The sequence below is a fragment of the Hibiscus syriacus genome, unplaced genomic scaffold (assembly GCF_006381635.1).
Source record: "Hibiscus syriacus cultivar Baekdansim isolate YM2019G1 unplaced genomic scaffold, ASM638163v2 tig00110761_pilon, whole genome shotgun sequence".
NCBI lineage: Eukaryota > Viridiplantae > Streptophyta > Magnoliopsida > Malvales > Malvaceae > Hibiscus > Hibiscus syriacus.
In genome coordinates this window covers 623,974-631,001 of record NW_024062849.1, presented here as the reverse complement: position 1 = coordinate 631,001, position 7,028 = coordinate 623,974, and the positions used below count along the sequence as shown (strand labels likewise).

At 36.3% G+C, this 7,028-nt stretch overlaps 1 pseudogene; it reads right to left on the bottom strand.

Annotated features, from left to right (window-relative positions):
• Positions 1 to 327: 327 nt before the first annotated feature.
• LOC120139531 lies at positions 328 to 4,668 on the bottom strand (annotated as a pseudogene).
• Positions 4,669 to 7,028: the final 2,360 nt, after the last annotated feature.

Here is a 7,028-nt window from a genome sequence, read left to right as displayed (position 1 = left end):
TTTGTTATTTTTTTTTTTCGTCTCATCATAAAATGTACGCGATTAGCCTTGGCCCCCAGGCCTGGCCTTAAACAGACCGAACCAAATGACTCCAGCTTTAATCAAGGAGTATGCAATCACATTACAAGATCTCAGAAAAAAATATGAGAAAAACGACCTTTCTAAACCCTTACATCCGATCATCACGAAATCACCAGGGCAGAATCATACTCCACCATCGAAACTTACCTCATTCTTCCATCGAGATGCCAAAAATAGCTCCAGAGCTATCTTAGCAAGCATATAACTCGGCACATTCAGCATTCACCATGGCAAGAGGACCTGAGAGAAATTGAAAGTATAAATCATTTTGCTTTACTGTGTTTAGTTCGGGATGGATACTCATGTATGTATGTGCAGACATAGCTTAGGGAAGATGGTTGAACCTTGAAACAATCAGAAAGTTTTCCATATAACATATCTTTGAGAGCTGCCAATATCAAGAAACTCATATTTCAATAAAACTGCATATCATATTACTCTCACCCCAAAAAGTAGCAGGTTTTAAGTATTGGATTATAAGCACAACCACTACACTTACACTAATATATCTATTCAAAAATACTTCACATGGAAATGTAAAAAAATCATTTGAAGTCATAATTGACTCAGGATGGAGGAAGCAAAAATACTTGCTACAGACATATACGAACAACTCCCTATCCCCAAAACACTACAAGGTGCAAGCAAAAGCAAGTTCAAACATCCACAGAAGTAAACGGCCCAGAAGAGATAGCACCTACAAACTCAACAGCTTCAGTATCAATATTACCAGATACTATTAAATAAAATAAATGGAAAAAAATTGCACCACTCCCATCTTGATCACCAACTATCTCTGCAACAGATACAACCACAACAACTGTGTTAGAGCTCAAATGATCTAATGCTTAATAACAAAACAGTAAGAAGCATTCTGCAAGGAGTAAAGTACATCCCTTCTAGCCCAATACAGGTCAGTATTCTCTGCAAGTCTTCCAATTTAACCAGCCCTGACAAAGATGGGGTTAACTCGCTAATTGCTTCAGCACCTAAGTTTGTAACACTCAAGTTTCCAGCTCTGAAATGTCCAGATAGAAAAATTCATAAGAATTTTGAACAAGTAGCTAATATATTAAACAAAATAGAAGGCCCTCATAAAAACCATTAAAGAAAAAGTCTGAATAATAAGATTGCTTTATACAAAACACATCATAGCCAGAACTGTTCTTTCAATTTCCTTTCAGGGAGACAGATACAAATACAATAGGACAGCAAATTAACCAACATACGAACTTGATTGCGCTTAAAAATATTCACCCTAAGATTGCTGCATGCTTCAAATTTAACTACAAGAAGTCTACATGGAATAACACTGTTTAAACATAATAAGAAAATGGATTTTCTTTAACAGAATCAGTAAATAGAAAACAAAGTTTTTACCAGTTCCTCTGCTGCTCACCCGTCCCTTTGGCCCTTTGGCATTTTCTTTGATACAGCATCTTTGAAGTCCTTCATCTGGTAGTAATGTGGGGCTATTTCAACCAACCATTCCGGTTTCAGCTAAGTTACATTTCTCATATATTCCTTGGTGGTAAGAACCAGTTCATGGTATACCACCCATCTCGGGGACTCCTGTGCCAAGCCTGAGCTTGGATGTATATAGGCAGTCTGTGGACACTTCATAGTCCGGTAAGAACCAAATTTATGCAACCTAGCCGAATGAGGGAAAAATCCAGCTGTAATGCATTTCTTTATAGCCTCTAAATCATTAGCACCGCATGTTAGTTCAATTTCAACTCTCTCCAAAATACCCTCTAATTGATCCCTGATGTCTCTTGCACGTTTCATGCTCCTGGCTTGAATATAATTTTCATAACACCACTGTGTTGAGTAATTTGTTTCCCTCCAGGCATTGTACATTCATTAAAGCTATAAGGTCACCCACTTTGCCAGTATGAAATTCTTCCTTGCATTATCAGCATGAACTTGTTTGTCCTTTGGACGGTAAAAGATAGAATTGCCTACAGAGAGCATAGCAGCAATGGAAATAACCTCATATGAACACTTGTACTTGTCGGAAGCAACTATCATTTTGGATAGCATTGGATCAAGAGGGAACTCTGCCATTCGTCTACCAACTTTAGTCAACTCTGCAACTTTATTTAATGCAGTCAATGCAAACAGAAGGTCAAATGCTCTTAGTAGAGCCTCAACTGTTGGTGGATCCATAAAATCAAAATTTTTCAAATCATGAACTCCAAGACTCTTCAAAGAAAGAATAACACTAGCAAGGTTAGTCCGTAGTATCTCTGGCATGGTATTGTCATCAAGATTTGTATAGTTGAATTCAGTGTACAATCGGAAACACTTACCTGGACTTGTTCGCCCAGACCGGCCAGCACGTTGCTTAGCTGAAGCTTTAGATATAGGAGTTACTTTCAAAGACTCCATCCCAGTCCTCGGATTATAAGATTTCATCTTGCAGAAACCTGGATCAATGACATACTTAATGCCATCAACGGTTAATGATGCTTCAGCAATATTTGTTGCTAGGACTATCTTGCGTGCACCAGCAGGAGTAGGTTTAAATATTTTGGCTTGAAGCTCAGTAGGAAGATTCGCAAATATAGGGCAGATAATAAGGTCTGCAATTTTTGTCCCAAAACCTCTTACCTATGCTTCAAAATTTCTTCCGTTGTCTCAATTTCTTCTTGACCAGTGAGAAAAACCAAAATATCTCCAGGTGGCTGACTCACATGGGTTTGAAGTGCAGTAACAATTGCAGCATCCAAGTAATCAGCTTGTGGAGCTTTCGTGTAGTGTATCTCAACAGGGTACAGTCTCCCAGGAATTCTAAAAACTGGAGCAGAATCAAAAAAGTCACTGAACTTCTCCGCATCAAGCGTTGCACTAGAGATAAGTAATTTGATATCTTTTCTAGATCGTGCAATATCCTTCACCAATCCGAAAAGAATATCAGTTGAAACAGTTCTTTCATGAGCTTCATCCACCATTATCACACTGTAGCTAGCAAGATCAGGTTCAACAAGTAATTCTCGCAACAATGCACCATCTGTCATATATTTCAATAGAGTCTTTCTTGAAGTGCAATCTTCAAAACGAATAGAATAGCCCACCTCACTGCCAAGTTTGACACCCATTTCTAGAGAAACTCGAGCAGCAACACTCATAGCAGCAACACGTCGAGGCTGTGTACAACCAACCATCCCACGTTTTGTGTAACCAGCTTCATGAAGATATTGTGGTATCTGTGTGGTCTTCCCTGAACCAGTGTCTCCTACGATAACAACAACCTGGTTTTCCTCAACAGGCTTTAAGCAGATCATCTCGATATGGATAAATTGGCAAAGCTTTCCGTTCCTTTTGTAGTTTCTCCAATTCAGATTTTGCCTTGGACTTCTCAGGTGACTCAAGTGATATTTCATTATCAAACTCGTCAGCATCCATCATCGACGCCTTAATAAACTCAATCTGGTCCTCAAACACAAACTGATAGTCATCATTCATTTGCTTTTTATTTTTTGAGCCAAATTTCAAAGTGGCCTTGCCAATTTGATGGTCTTTCCATGCCTCTTGCTCTGCAAATGGATTCATTTTGTCCCCAGCAGTAGGGTCTCTGCAACACTGAAGGGCCACAGAAAATCTCTTCTCCTGGGTCAACAATCCATTCTTGATCATAAGCTTCTGGCATTTTGTACTCGCCAATATTATCATCCTCTTCTGTCCGCTTCTTCACAAGCTCATATACGTTCTTCTTGTACCTTAACTCACCATATTCTGCTTTGCTAAGCTTCACACCTTCAAAAAGGTACTGCTCATCTTCTATACCGTCCTTGAGCTCCTCAAGTTTCTTTTGCTCCCTCTTTTTCAAATACTGTTGTCTTGAAGCTTTCCTCAAACTATTAACGTCATATCGCTCCAAAGCTCTAGATCTTTGTAAGGCCTCCTCTTCGTCCTTTCTAGAAAGCTTTGGCTCCATTAACTTCTTAGTTGCTGCAGCATAACGTTGTCTTATATTTCTCTCTAAATCCTCCTTCTCTCTTTGGTCACGCAATCTTTCCTCTCCTGACTCCGACCCATCATCCTCATCTTGGGAAGACCGTCTTTTAACTCTTCTCTTTTCATCTACATGTATGATCTCCTCATCATCTTCATCTTGTTGACATTCAATTTTCTTTCTGAAAATTCTCTTTGGTTTATCAGCTTTTTCGGAACTGGTACCACAGTCATCTTCATTCTCACCAACATCTAAAATTGCATAAGCCCTTTGCTTCCTAGCAGAAATAGCAGCTTCCCTTTCTTTTTTCTGATAAATATTTTCAGAGGATGCTTTACGAGGAACTTTACCAAAGATTTCTTCAGCAAATAAACGAACATCACCAGATGATGGCAAGCCATAGTCTTCGAGCTTGCCCAGAAAATCAGCAGGCGATGGTGCTCGCTTGGCTAGTTCAATAATATACTCAACAAGCATGGGCTCGGAAAATCCCAGCAACGATAACCTATCAGAGACCCAAGTCCTCAAAGGGCTACCTGTCCAATGCCCAGATTTTGAATTCCCTGACAATGACATGGTTCCTTAGCAATCTAGTTTGCAAAATTATCCTTCTCAACAAAATAAGTAAAGAGAGAGCAACAAGCAATAAAATCGAAAACAGCAAATCGAATATAGCAGAGCGATGCAGAGGCAGAGAGCAGAAAAGTCAAAACTGAAATAGAAATCAATTACCTGATCCGATCCTCAGGTCCGTCGGAAACTCGAAGGCAAGAGAGGGGCTTGTTTGGCGGCGGGGGATGTGGGAAGAGAGTAACGAGCAATAAGATTGAGAAACAGAGAATCAAAAATATCAGTGACGCAGAGGAAACGAATCGAACTACAACTCAAAATCTCAGGACTCAAATAGAAAGAAAGTCTTCAAGTTTAGGGATTCGAATCACCTAATATAATTTCTTCGTCTGTATGAAACTTGAAGCGCAAGAAAGGGATAAGGTTAGAACTTGACAAACAAGGGGAGAAGGGTGGGATTTTGAATGTTTTTGAGATAATAGGTTGGGAATTTTCTTAAATATATATTAACAAAAATCGAAATAAACCTAAAGCCGTCGTTGACTTGATTTATCAAAATTAGACAATATTATAGACGCGTCATATTATATATTTAATTTTAAATGATTTTTAAATAAAAAAAATATGATTCATACTTTTTTTTATTTCTCATACTCTACCTTTCACAGAATTAATTTGTCCTTTTTAAAAAGGCTTGTTACAAAAAAATAAGTACTTAAATAATACCTCAAAAATGTTTTGTACTTAATTTTTTTTAAAATATGTGTTTAATATTTTTCAGTTATATTTTTAGGTATCTATTATTATATTTTTTTTTATTTTTTTTAATAATAAAAATATTATTTAAAAAAACTTAATTTATTTATAAAAAAACCAAAACTTTTAATGAAATTATAAAAAAAAACTCTAAAAATTAAAATATCTCATTTCCCATTACTAACGGTCACCGGCCATTTCCGACCACCATCGTCATCGAACACTTGAGTTTTGATCGAAATTATATAATGGTTCGAATGGTGGTTGTGGTGTGGCTTATGGATGTCGGGATCGACCAAAATCAACGAAAAATATTGACGGTGGTTTAAATCTGACGAATCTTTGAATGTTTTTCTACGGCAAACTATGACACTTTACGATGAACGACTAATGGAGGTTTGATCAGGGGTCGATGTCGGTTACGGTCACAGTCACGGATGATCGGTCAGCGACTAGGAAAGGGGAAAGGAGAAGGGGGAAAAAAGAAAGGGGGAGAAGGGGGACGTAGGGCTGTTGTGGTTTTTTAATAAAAAATATTTTTATTTTTAAAATTTTTTAAATAAATTCTCAAAATTACCAGAACGTGATACGTGTCACTTATTGGCCGTTACGATCCAGGTACCTAAAAATCTCCGATAAAAATATTAGACAACTATTTTTAACGAAAATTTATTTAAGTACTAAAACGTTTTTTGAGGTAAAGTTTATGGACTTATTTTTGTATTAAGCGTTTTAAAATTTTATTTATTTTATTATTATAATTACTGCATGTTCTCAACATGCATATATTTGTGAATTAATAGTTAATATTTAGCTTTTTTAAATAGCTCAAACATTTTGTACTCATAGGTGGACCAAGATAAAAATTTAGGGGTTGTACAAAAAAACTCTTCGAATCTTCGAATTAATCTGTTGCCAATTGTTGTATCCCAATTCCCAAAAAAACTGAAAATAGGTGCTTGATTCATGGGCTTAAGGTTTGTTTTTTGGGCTTGATCTTTTTTTTTTAATTTTAAATAGGATATTAATTTTTTCCTATAATAAAGAGCAACAGTTATACACAATATTAGGAGTGTCACTTGTATTAATTAAAAAAAATTAACACTAAGTAGACAATTTTAAGGGGTTGTCTGGAATACCCAGGGCAACTATAAGGTCACCCCTATTTGTACTTATTTAATAATTATTTCGAATGATAATATGCTTCATAATGTTTAAAGTATATATCTGTTAGAAAACAATGACATGACACGATTTTCATCGGCTTGTTATCATGTAGCATTTCGTTTAGGGTGTTTTTCTATTCAGGTTATCTGGGGACGGTGAGCTGAGGATTACAATTCATGTGTGAGGGGAAACTTCTTGACCACTTTCCCTCTACAAGGAATATCTTGACAAATTTATGACATTCTTTTAAGTTATTATATTTACGGATATTAGTAAAAAAATGTTTATTTTAATTTTACAGACCAAATAGTAATGTGTTAATACCATACAACTTGAAATTGTAACATGTGTGGTGTATTGATGAATGTTGGTTTTAATTGCACTATGGTCCCTTGTATGTTCGAGATTTGGATAATTTGATTTTTTTTCAATTAAGTTTGATGTCAGTTTTATACTTTAATTAAATATGATCTAAATTAAGGTCATTCAGATGATT